The 13,740-nt window shown below is 34.1% G+C and overlaps 1 protein-coding gene across 1 annotated transcript in view; it reads left to right on the forward strand.

The window, feature by feature from the left end:
* LOC109087255 (teneurin-3) overlaps nt 1–13,740 on the forward strand; it is a 489,736-nt gene that overhangs the window by 160,918 nt on the left and 315,078 nt on the right. The window contains exon 3 of the mRNA XM_042758649.1: nt 10,158–10,226. The gene's annotated coding sequence lies outside the window, so the exon portion shown is untranslated. The remainder of the gene's footprint in view (nt 1–10,157; nt 10,227–13,740) is intronic.

Here is a 13,740-nt window from a genome sequence, read left to right on the forward strand (position 1 = left end):
AAGAAAAGAGCCCTTTCTACACAGCTTTGTGTTCCAGATTTTCTCCATTAGCCTGCAGGGCTTTCACCTCAAGGCCTCATGTGAGAGCTGTGTCACCTGAATATTTGATCTATAGGCCAAAAAACCCTCATGCAAGGAATTAAGCAATGTGTTTAAACTTCTGCAATATAATAAATGTGTTAAAAGTCAATCCTTTAAGACCCTTTTACACCAAATTCAAATACCTGTCTATTCTGACTATTCTGAAACACATGATTTCATATTTGAATTCAGACCAGTAACATTTACTGCTTCAAAGAAAAAAATTATTAAAACTTACATGTTCAACACCGTTACTACTATATATATAACATTATTAATATAAAAAACAAGATTAATGCTTGTCAAGATGTGGAGAAATAGTTTGGGATAGGTTGTAAATATTTGAAGGATAGAAAAAAATAAACTCTGTATGTCTAACAGAGGTTAAATGTGTGAATTCATGCATTTAATTACTGAATTCTTGACTTTAATTATGTATTTCTATGATTTCTGATTTGGGCTCAGAAATGTGTGGTGAAAGAAAACAACTGCAGCTTCAGATCCTTGCTGTTTAACGTTGGTTGGCAAAACGTATTCAGTGTATTGGCACAGCTAAATATGTATGCTTGAAGTGTCTCCGGACATGACTGAAAGTTCAAATTTATTGCCAATTTATTATTTTTTTTTATTATTATTTCTTTTTATTTTTTGTTATGCAAGCAAAGAATGTGACAATATTTACATGTGCCAAATACAAAATAACAAGGAAAAACATTTATGCTAACAGCCAACATTACAAGTCCATTCTGATAACTCCTGCGTGTGTATTCATGTGTCTGTGTGCATATGTGTGTTCGTGTGTGTGTGTGTGTGTGTGTGTGTGCACATGTTGTTGGCACATTTTTATTGGCAGGGAATATTAGACACACTAACAGGGAAAAGAAAAAAAAATGGTTTGTTGTTGGGCAAATATCTGTTCCCGTTGTGAATGGATTCATAGAATTGCAAAGTTTCTGCTCAAAATCTTGTTTACGTTTAGCCTGAATATTTGCAGTTTACTTTCAGCTCAAGACACAACCAGAGCCTGATTGTGGTGTTAATGGTTGGTGTTTTTTCAAGTGTACTTGTAACAAAGCACACAGTATTATCTGATGCCCTTGCTGCTGTTTTAGAATTCATTTCAAAATCTTAAGTTACTCTGCTGCAATTAATGTATAAAATATCTGTTGGATTGTTACTATTCAGAGCCACTTCACTCAAGCCAAATCAAACAGGCTCAACTAGGATCATATTCATACTGAGACCATTCATGCGTACAGTATGAGACATGAGTAGTAATTCATAATTCTCAGCCATGTCTCAGCAGAATTTCTACAAGCTCCATGATGGGCTAGGTGTCAGTGAAGTCTGTCGTACCCTGGTTTCTGTGACGTTCTGACTTAAGGCTCTCCATCTCGTGACATGTTACGTCAGGAGAGCGCAGAGGCACCTGAGATAGTAAGCCTCACAAGTTAATGTAGTCTTTGACGCAGGCAAATTAGCGCAACAAAAATAGACCAATTGACCCCATTAATTTCTTCTTCCACAATTATCCCAAGGGCCAGAGGAAGGAGGCAAAACAATAAATCACAATTAAGCCTAAGTCAGCTGTGTTCATTAAGCTTTGTAAGGACTAAATCTGCACTCTTCATTCTGGGAGATTTGCAATCAGAGGTATGGGTCACTTAGATGCAGAAGTAGTTGGTGGATTGATTAAGATGGTCTGGAGTAGTGTGTGGATTGATTAGTGTTTATTAGACTTTAAAGAGACTTCTAAAGTGGACATTTGGCACAGGTTGAAATGACTCTTCCTAGATTTGGTAGGTGTCTTGAATTGGATTTTTTTTTTTTTTTTTTGCAAGTATCTCTCTCTCTCTCTCTCTCTCTCTCTCTCTCTCTCTCTTATTTTTATATTTTTATTTCTTTATTTCTTTTTATTTCTTTAACATAAAGCCCAGGAGAATTTTATGTATGTATGTATGTATGTATGTATGTATTTATTAAATCTCAAATGATGTTCCAACACTGGCAGCAAAAAAAGTGAATATGAGATCTTTTTTTTTCTCAGAATCAAAGCAATTTCTGTAAGTCTTTGAAAGTACAACCCTCTTAAACAGCATACGCAAAATATACAACTTTTTTCTTGCTTCTCAGATTAAGAGCAGCTGTTTGCCTTTGATGGAAAAGGAATAATTAAATAGAATAAGTAGTTTTGTCAGTTTCCCTGGTGTTCATTCAATTAACACTGAATTAATTGATAACAGACTTTGTTGTGGACAACCCTGCAGAGATTCTTCCATAAGCTCAATACCCTGTGTACATTTAATCATTTTCTCCAGAACATAGAGTCAACACTTTTAAAGATGACAAAAAATTGCTCTTTGACTCTTTGACAAAACCTCTAGAGATACATGTCTGTTGCTGTAATATTGCGGTTCGATTGCTGTTTCCCACCACACATCACAAAGTTATACAATCTCTGTTAAAGAAATATAATTTCTGGTCAAGAATTGGTTCTGAAAATTGGTAAAAACTGCTGTGATCCACTCAAAGTGTAAAAGTAATACAAATGTATGTTTAGATGAAAATCAGTTTGTGATTCCATGTAGCCCAGTAGTTCATTGTAAGATTTTTGAAGTTAAATGATTGCATGTCCTGTTATGCTTATAATAGCAGCATAAAGAAAGAAAATCAATTATAAATAAAACATGATGTTATCAGACAGGATTTGATTATTAATATGGTCATCAATTGCATATGAACATTACACAATTTATCTTCCTAGTGCTATCTCTTCACTCATTACTAAAGGAAGTACTAGTTTTCAGGAAGCTATATTCAGTTTGCAGCTACATTTGGACCTCTCGAGAAAATGTTCTGGTGGTTTCACTTATTCACCGACATCTTCAATTCACATTTTGACCAAAGCATCAAGAAATGAAAATTACCACCACCCGTCGTGTCTAATGCCTTTTCTCATCCCATAATTCTCTAAACCCTTTCAACATGCATTCAGTTGTTCTCTGACGGCAGGAGCAGTGGCGCCTGTTCGTTTAGAGGAATAAAAAAAAGGAGGGATGAGTGGAAAGGAACCCACCTCAATCAAGAGGTCCATTCATAATTGAGGAGGGGAGAGATCTGTGCAGCAGGTCAAAAAACTCTGCTGCATAATTGAGGAGCAGCTAAAGCTGGAGTGGCTCCATGGTGGCACTCTGCAGCCATAAAAAAAAGTTCCTGGGAGGCAGTGCGTGTGTATGTTTGTGCATGCATTTCTGTGTGTATGTGTGTGTGTGTGTGTGTGTGTTTCTCTGTGTGTGTATGTGTGTGCGTTTGGTTGAACCTTGCCATGTCTGTGACCCAGCTATCTTGAATGCACAGTGTAGATTCTTTTAAACGGCATGTTATAGAGATCTTTCAAGCATTATATTATTACATATTATTTACGTGCACAAACTGACACTGATTATGCTTAATAGCCCAACAATGTCATGTAAGTGCATTAAATGGTGTTCTTTTACCAGGTAAACGTCATAAACGGTTTGAACGAACCCGATTTAGTTAACAGAGTCAACTATCAAAAGCTCTGACAAAAGCAAGAAAACACTATTTACATTAGATTTTGAAATCAACAGATTAATAGATTTTGAAAGAAAGTTTAAATAAAATCAGTGCCAGTTGGGGTTTGTTCAAACCGTTTATGACATTTACCTATTAATGCTAACCTAAGAATTGTTCTTCAAATGGTAACAACTAAATGAATAAGTTAATTGGTTTTATCTTAATTAATATTGTTTGTCAAATTATTGTTATTATTATTATTGTTGTTGTTGTGGTTATCATAATCATCTAAATAAATTGCTACACACCAAAATAAATAAATTAACAAAAAATGTATATATATTTTAAATGGAAGTTACCTTTTTTACCATCATGTAAATTCTAAGTTGGGTTAAAATATGTATAATGTATTTTGTGTGTGTAGAAAGCAAGAAAGAAACAAATAAGTCATGATCATGATGGATAGTTAGTTATTTAGTTTCTTTAAGTACGACACAACTTAGCATTTTACTGCACCATTTATTTCTCAGTTGGCAAGAATGATTTCAAATGCCAAATCTGTCTTCTGAGCAGATGCTCTTTTGGAAGATGCCATTTCTCATGACTGCAGAGATGTTTTTCTGGGAGCTGGTGGATGCCCTGTATTTGACCCTGAAGGGTTGAGTCATGTCTGTTGGTCCTCTTCATCTGAAAGGCTTGGAAAGCCTCCCTCACCCTTTCACAGCAATGTCACCTGTGCTTGAGAAAGTGAAAGTTCAGCTTGTGCTACAAACAGTGAGTCAGTTTCCCTGACACCTTCACCGTACTGTTAAATTATGGATTTGCATTTCTCTTCCTCAGATGCCTAAGTGACTCTGCACCAGCAAGTCAGTAAATACATCTCCAGTTCTGGGAGTTTCTGCCAAAAAAGAGAGGCAAGGAAAGTTGTCAAGAGGTGGAGGTGAATTTCCATACAGAGCAATTGGATGTCAGAATTGGCTGTCAGCTCTTTTTTTTTATTTTTTTTCCCCATTCCCTTCTTTCTTCCAGAGTTGAACCCAGTCGCACATTTGCTGAGGGTTAACTCGACGGAGAACTCTTTGGATGCAGTTCCTGAAAGGTTTCTGTCATGCATATGTAGTCATGACAGGGATGATATGCGAATATTTGTGTGTGTGTGTGTGTGTGTGTGTGTGTGTGTGAGGGGGGCACATGTGTTTGCTGGTGTGTGACTGCAGTCAGGCCACTCTCTTTGCTGACATGTCCCTGTTGCCTCACACTGCAGTAGTGCATATTTATACATATGTTAAAATCAGGAGTGAAGCTAGTCTTCAGCAATAAGCCACAGGAGTTAGCACTCTCAGTCTCCTTAGGGAACCGCTAGTGTCCTGTCCTGTCCTGTCTGTCTTTACATGTCCACTCAGATCAGTCTGAGCACTACTTTGCAAACATATTTGCAAAACTCTGCCAATTCTCCAGTTATACTGAAGTTTTAGTTGCCCTGTTGATTCTGTGGTAGCTCTGGAATAAATGCAAGACTAAACTAGAAACCTGGACTATGAAATCCTCTTGCCGACCATATACAAAGAATGGCGGTGTTTACGTTTTTTTTTTTTTTTTTTTTTTTTTTTTTTTTTGAAGTAGAAAATATTTAATTATTTAGACATTTAGAGCACAAGATAGTACTGTTAGTATTACATATTAAAACATCTTCATTAAGACACGGAGAAAAATCGAAGAATTTATTTTTGACATATTAGAGGGGATTTTGGATATCTCTTTTTATAATTCCATAAATCAGAAAATACTGTCAATAGTCAAAAGAAAGAAGGAAAGAAAGAAAAGAAAGCAAAGCAAAGAAAAGAAAGATGGAATGGAAGCAAAATAGCCCAAATTGTCAAAACCAACCAGTGCATGAAATAAAAACAATTGTTTTGCCTGTAGTGTCATGCCTTAATTAATATAGGCCTATTTTATTGTATTATATTTTTATATCTTTACTCTGCTCCAAAAATATTTCATCATATATATGTTCTTCTTTGTGACCCACAAGCTCAAGGTCTTATTGAAGACATGTATTCATTAATAAGAAAAACTGTTTAAATAATTTTAATTTATACCTGACCTACAATTGAAAACTCTATGGAATAGTATGATTTAAAGAGGAAAATATATATATATCAGCGTACTGAGTAGTCATGGACGACTGGAAAAGGTCATGGATATCCTCCATGGGATAGTCCTTTTTTTATTTCTTTTTAAACTATAAATAGTTTAACATGGGGGGTGGGTTGTGATTTCCATGAGCAAATCACAAGCAGTCAGTTCTTTGAGTCATGAGGCATGTTGCTCATAATGTTCCATGACTAATTAGAAAATCACATACAGTATGTACATTTACACAAATAACACTGTCTGATCCTGGGAATGAGGAAAGAAAGTGTACAACTGTCATGACGACTCAAATCTGCTTTGTCTCCTTCTGGCCCACAGAACTTTCTAAGAAGCATCTAATGCTTAAATGGGGTCAGGAGAAGGTTAAAAAGTGCTACATGAGCACAGTCATGAATATTTGAACTGCTGACTTGAAAAGACTTGCAGTGTTCATGAGGGAGGTGGCTCGTGTCACATCCTTTTCTCTTTCCCACCGCTGAGCAGCACTTGCCCTCACAACCACAGGATTTTAGCCTCTGTGTTGGGTGGATATGAATACCCCCCTCAACACACGACTGTCTCTGTAGCGTAATGCTCACAGCAAATGTTCTATTCAGAGGCTAGTTACCATAAAGTCTGCCCAAAGCCTTCCCAGACACATGCTGAAAATGTGCAGGATTTGAGTTTATGGTTTAGTGCCGCTGCTGATGATGATGATGACTGTTATCAATTGCAGATGTAGTACAAGAAGGTTGACAACTAATATCTTTTATTATTATTGTTATTATTGTCACTCTGTAGCTTTTTACAACAGCACCATTTTCCTTTTCCACAGAAGATGAATTGAATGATAGGCATGTATTCTGAAATTCATTTAAAAAAAATGTGGAATAAAAAAAATGTTTGTCTTGCTAAGGCTAATTTAATATATAACATTTTATATGTCCACAATTAAATATACATTATTATTATTATTATTATTATTATTATTATTATTATTGGGGATAGATTTGTCTACAAATTGGTAAATTATTATCCCAAAATATATTGAATATATGGTTATTTCACTTTTATGTTATAATTGTTATTATTATATAAATGTATATATCTATATTTTTATAGTAGGATTATATATTTTACATTTTTAAAGTCTAAAACAATACAATCGGTAGTATGCATAAAATATATTTAAAATTAGCAAATGATAATAATAATAATAAAAACATACTATATACTGTATATTGCCCACAGTTCTTGTACAGTTTTTTTCATTTAAATTAATAATTGAAGGTATTATATAGTATGTCATTCCGTAAATTCGGCAATCAAAGTGCATTTTTTCTGGTAAATGAGTTTTACATGTGATAAGTGCCTTAAGTGCCTCAGTGAATATGGAAAATAGCTCCATTAATCAGCAAAAGGTTATTCTTGCCATTTTTCAATGTCTATAAATTAATTAATATAAAACTTCACAAGAAACACTTTTAATATTGTCTTTAAAACATTCTCTAAAGGCATATACTGATCCTAGTATGCTCTTTGTTCAATTTTTGTGCTTGTATGTGTCCTTGTATTTATGTTACTTTAAACAGAGAGGTTTTTTTTTTTTTTTTTTTTTTTGCGCTGCAATGACTGCATCCTAAATCGGTCTCTAAAGAAAATCTGGGTTCCGCTCAATTGTTTGCTCTTGGTGCGATTCATAGTGAATTTCCTAACAATAGCTTCAGCGCTCCAAACTTCTCTTTCCCTGTCCGTCACAGTTTCTAAACATGCACATCTGGTCCAGCCAGAGGAGCAACAAACATACAACCGACAAGCACAGGGACAAGCGATGAAGAAGCTGTTAGTCATGGTGTATCCCACAATAGCCCACAGCTCTATCCTTACTGTCCCGGCTGCTCCACATCATTATGTACACATCTAACAAGAGACTAAAATAAATGTCAGGTGACATTTTATAGGAATATTACATTAATTAGAAACACCTATGTTTTGCAATTCAAATATGAATTGCAATATGCAGATTCAGGGTAAGAATCACTCCCTATACATTTCTTTCAACTTCTAACCTGTCTATAGTTTGTTTGCTTCAGTCATGGTGTTTTATTTTGCTTGTTTATTTATTTCAATATTGTACACTAACATACAAATTTCTGTTTGCCTTTTTTCCTAATGAAGTCCGTTTTGTTGAAGTCAGGGCATTCTAGTCTTCTACTATGTTGACTATGCATATAGATGATGACTAAAAGTATTTTGAAGAAAATTAGTTTGAACTCTCTGACTGCCTCACAATCTATTTTATGCTCTCGTTGCATATCCTCTTTGATGTGAGACTTTTTATTTCACAAACAAGATATACAGACATGCACTTGTATTTATTATACAAGCTCTTATCATAGCCACATTGACTTTAAATGTAGAAAGAAAAAAATAAATTAATGTTAAATACTTTTTTGTTCTTTATGAGTAATTATCAAAAATATCTTACAAGGGGTAAAAGCAATTCTGCAAATGTTTTGGACATAACACAAATTAGCATTAATTTTGTAAGCTATTCAAATAGCTCAAGTTAAACAAATGGCATTTTGTTTATTTTGCATTCATTTTTGTAAAACGACAGGTTAATACAAAAATTTTATTCAGTTAACAGAAAATTATGAATCAGAAATGGAAACATTTAAAAGAATATGCAGCACTTTAAACTGATTTATTTTAATGATGGGGAAAATTTGACAATATTCGATAATCACAATGCTTGACTATGTATAGATAATAGCCAGTCATTTCCTCTTTTTCTCTCACTCATATTTTATTTGCTTTCAAGAACATTAAAGAGTACTGCTAAATACAATAAGCATTAACATGCTTTACGATTAACATTCTTGTATATGATAGAAATTAGATTCTCAGTAAGTTTGAATGCCATCAGCATTTGAGTGTGCAGTATGTTTTTTTGTAGAAAGAGAAAATTCGTTTTAATTATTTTGGAAGAATGAGCCAAATGACCCAAGTCAGATTTATAATGCAAAATGGGTCATAAAAAATAACTCCCTTACAAAGTAACTTTTTTATAGTAGGGAATAAGTGAAATTTATCATCATTGTACCATTAAAATAGAGAATAGGATGAGTCCTTTCTAGATAACTCGGAGAATCAAATTGCAGTAAAAGTCCCAAAAGAGGCATGTTTTGAAGAATCCTAAGTGCATAACTTCCTAAAAGCTGTTCCCAGACCTGTGCAGACGGGCGCATCTTTCATCAGCAGGGGATAATAACCAGACTGGTGCGAGACGGCGTCCCTCTGGAGAGCCCACACTGATTGATTCAGGAAAATGTTTAAACAGATGATACCTGAGGGGACGCAAATAAATTGTGGTGTGGGTTCTTATTTGTGGAAGGGATCAATACCATTCGAAATGAGTTTGGGACCCTGTGTGCCTTGTCTAGTGGTTTAATATAAAGGAGGTGAAGTGTCTTCATCGGAGTCGGACAGACAGAGAGAGAGAGATAGAAAGTGCACTCAGACCCATCCTAAAGGGCACTAATCAAATCTGTGTTTTACAGCGAGTCAATCATCACCCATGCTTTTATTTGAGACCATAAGCTGAAGCCAATTATTTGAAGTTGAGGTATCAAAACTTTGTTCTCCTCTTAGGTGTAATCTGCTGCGATTTATGAACACACAGGTTTCTGGCTGGTCAGAGTTCCTGCAATTTATATATATTTATATATATACACTCCTCTGAGATTATGCCTGAAACTGTGTTTATGTGTGTTTTTCTGCTGAAAGATAGGACAGTAATGGATCAGATTACATCTTGCTGAAGTGGGCCAGCTGTTTTTATTTGCTTTGGCAAACAGCTAACATCTGCTATCCGTGTGTCCAGTTGAGTTTTTTTTTTTTTTCTCTCTGCTTCTGTTCTGTATTTGCTAAGAAATTTCCATAAATGTATAATTAAAAGACAACTAAAAGGCATTCAAATATGGTTGCAGATGAAATCTTTGAACAAACATAACAAAAGTGGCTTTAGAAGTCAATGTATTATTTCAGTTTGCATTTTTTAATCATTGTTTCTTACACATGCACATTTTATTTGTTTTCAAGAACATTAAAGAGTACATTTGAATATAATAAGTATAACTATGTTTTACTGTTAACATTGTTGTACCATGATAGAAATGAGATGCTCAGTAGTGACAAAATGCTATCAGCACTTGGGCGACTCTGGAGTATGGTTGTTTTGAGATTCGTTTTAATTATTTTGGAAAATATGTCTTTGGCCATTGATTATATTTGTATTTCAGTGTCTCATATTTAAGTGGCACATTTAAAAAATGAAATACACTAATTTACTTTTTATTTTACAGTTGACTAATTGTTTTGCACTCTTTATTTGTTCATTACAGAAATGCATCTCTGTTTGTCAACCCAGCATTCTGACCATTAAGCGCAGCCTGAGAGTAAATGCAAAAGAGGTGAGCACTCATTCTTACAAAACCTTGAAGACCTACTTGTTTTTGTTTTTTATTGTTAATTATTTTTTTTCTAATACCACTTTAATGGTCTGAAGTAACCTGCATGTTGTCAAACAAATAAAGAAATAGTGCTGATTTTTTTATAACTAGATGTTATCCTTTCCTCAATTAGAAGTGGGCCAAAGTTTAGTAGAAAAGTTGGTGTCAAATTTTGTGATTTAGGTTGTCTTCAGTGCTTACAGTGCGCTCCAGGGTTGTTCCCTCTCTCACACACATTCAGACATGATGATTATCAATAATTCATAGGGACTCATGCTGACCCTGCCTGTTGTGACCTCTGTCATGTCCTGCCTGCTGCTACTTTATAAATAAACATCTGTTCATGCCGGGCTTTCGACTGTCGCTCATACAGGATGTGTGTGCACACGCACATATGTGTGCGTGCATACAGCAGCCTCTCGTTTGAAAGCCCACCATATTCCCTTTACAGTGCACTTTTGTTTCAGCTGAGCTTAACAAAGAGCTTTCATAACTTCAACTTGCAAGGTAATATTCGAATTGTCTTTGATCTTTAAAAAAAAAAAAAAAAAATTGATTTCAGGATATTCCAAGTTTCGGATCTGCAAAAACAGCTAGGAAAACATTGACATCCTCATTTAGTATTCTACAATTACTACACTATCACTACAAGGTCACACTTTCAATAAATCTCATTCTCACTGGTGCCTATGTGCTTTTTAAATTTATGTCCAATCTAAAGTGTTCTCTCATATTCCTTAATGACATACAATGTCATTTGTACAGTATGATGCAAATGAACACATGGCCAGAGTACTATGTAAGCTCACAGCCAATCAGAGTTGTTTTCTATAAAACAACAGTTTTAATTGCAATTATAATTAAGTGTAATCTAAGACTCGGGTAGGGGGGAGTAAAGTTAATGTTAAGTAAGCACACCTGCAACACATAAAAAAAAATATACAAAAAATAAATAAATGAAATTCTAGACCTGAACATGTGTGCTCTGTTGCCAGACAGTTCAGTTCTCAGTTTTCCTAAGCCTTATTTTAATTGCTTGTTTACTGATAGAGCGAAGTTGCACAAAAATATGTTAAAAGATGTTTGTGTGTGTATAAAAGGCAGTTTTATTTAGTATCTTCTTCTTTGGTCAAACTTTACAAAGCACTTCATCTAATGAAAGTTTACAGTCTAATTTTCACTTAATTATTCGTAATTATTCTATCAAGAAATTAATTCAATAAAATGAACAGAAAGAAATTGATAAATTAAATAATTAAATTAAATTAATTCATTTTGAAAACAATTCCACATCTGCAGTTTTTTTTTTTTTTTTTTTTTTTTTTTTTTTTAGACCTCTACACACCATAGTTCTTTAAAAGCTTGTAAAATCTCCATACATCCTCAATGTTCTGTGAGAAGAGTTAATCAAAGCTCGTAAATCACGTCCACAGGCACTTAGAACATTAGGCATGCCTAGGCAGTCACCCTTGTGCAATTAATGGCAATTAAAGTTATACTTTTATGATGTCTTCTACTTGCACTACAAAGGAGTAATTGCTTTTTACAGCTTTTAAGTCGCCAGCTGTCTTTTACATTGACCGACTAGTTATGAGGGATTCCCAAAAAACACAGGGGTCTACATGCACATTACTGTAATGGATTAATAACCAGTGTTTGGTCAGCAGCCAAATGGCTTTCCTTTCTTCAGCTTTTTATTTTTATTCATTTCTTTTCAGAGGAATTCCTCACAATGGTTTAGGTTTCCCTGCGTACACCTCTAACTGAGCTTTCTAAATGTACTGAGAAGAGTCAGTACTGCCTATAAAAGACGAGACTCAGCACTGGACTTGCGTTTGAGGATCTGTTTTTTAATTAGAAATACCGTGTCTGCTCTCTGGAGCCTTTTTGTACTTTAAGGCCTGTTGATTTGATGTTAATTTAATGTGATTCATTTTTAAAATGCAATTAATCGTGCCCTCTGACCCATGTATAAAATATATGATAAGGGATTTTCTCCAGATCGAAGTACTCTGTTAATGTTTTTGTAGGTACACAATCAGCACAGCCCACAGACACAGCAAACTATTAAAGATTGCAGGCTTTAACCTTGATGTTTCCTCTCATTCTTACACTGGACTTTCTCTTCCTTTCATCACTCTCATAAGGTGACTCCAGAACTAATGTCCGTTCATACCTTTTCATTCACTGTTTCTCCATAGACAGGGTTTTATTTTCCATCCACAATTTTATTCTCTTCTTAGCACTCTGTGGATTATTATTTTCATTGACACTTTTAATAAGTACGTTAAAAAAGCTTGCAGAAGTTTAATTAAATTTGTAATTTTGAGCTGAACATTTAATATTAAAAATTACAAATAAATAGACAACATTCACAAAACTGTTAATGAATGAAATACATAAAACAATAAATAAATAAATTGTATTACAAAATGGTAACACGGTTAAAAAAAAAAACCAAAACAAAAGTAATAACAAATTATGAATAACAAATTAATAATTAAAAAAATAAAATTACAAAAAAAAAACAAACATTATATTATATTATATTATATTATATTATTATATTATATTATATTATATTATATTATATTATATTATATTATATTATATTATATTATATTATATTATATTATATTATATTATATTATAATAACTGTCCAAGCAGCCTTAATAAAATACTTATTTTCTGGTTTCCTCAGGTTCTTTTTACCATAATTATTCTGGCAGCTCCATAACACCATTTCAAATTTGTTTGTTTTGATAGTCAGTGGAACAATTACAGAAGGGTCTGGAAGTTAGTGTTTCCTAACTCATTCTCTCTCTATTTTTGCCTGTTTCTTTCATTTGGATTGAGGCAGCCTCCACCTCTTTTAGTCACGCAAATATAGTGAATCAAATGAATTAGGATGAGGCAGCTGGGCTTCCATGTGTGTGACCAGCTACCTGAATTGAGACATCTGCTTTGGAGACAGTTTGATGGGAGATGAAACACATAGCAATAGGTGCTTGAACGTGACAGTGCTTTTCATTTAAAAAAGCTACTCACACAAGAAATGCAGCACAGTAAGTTTTTTTTTTTTTTTTTTTTTTTTTTTGCTTTTTTGTGTTTACAGTATATATTCTTAAAACAAAGAGCTGTTATTTTTGATTGAATACAAATATGTCACTAAAAAGCAAAGTATACTTCAGCATACCATTTTGTCTGTGCGTGTATGAATGTACATTTGCAAAGTCTTTTTTTTCTTTACATCGTGCTGACAGTGCAGTTCTGTGTTGGTGGAGAGTTTATTGTTGCAGACTATTGAACAGACACACCGTTTTAGGGAAGGAGAATTGCTCAGCTCTTCCCCTGAGAGGAGTGAGAAATACAAAGAGATGGACAGAGTGAGTACGAAGTGAAATATAATAGACTTTGGCCAGCGGTTCCTTCTTAGGTTGAGTATGTTAAACGTGTTCCAAGCAAGGACACATG

The sequence above is a fragment of the Cyprinus carpio genome, chromosome A1 (genome assembly GCF_018340385.1).
Source record: "Cyprinus carpio isolate SPL01 chromosome A1, ASM1834038v1, whole genome shotgun sequence".
Classification (NCBI taxonomy): Eukaryota; Metazoa; Chordata; class Actinopteri; order Cypriniformes; family Cyprinidae; genus Cyprinus; species Cyprinus carpio.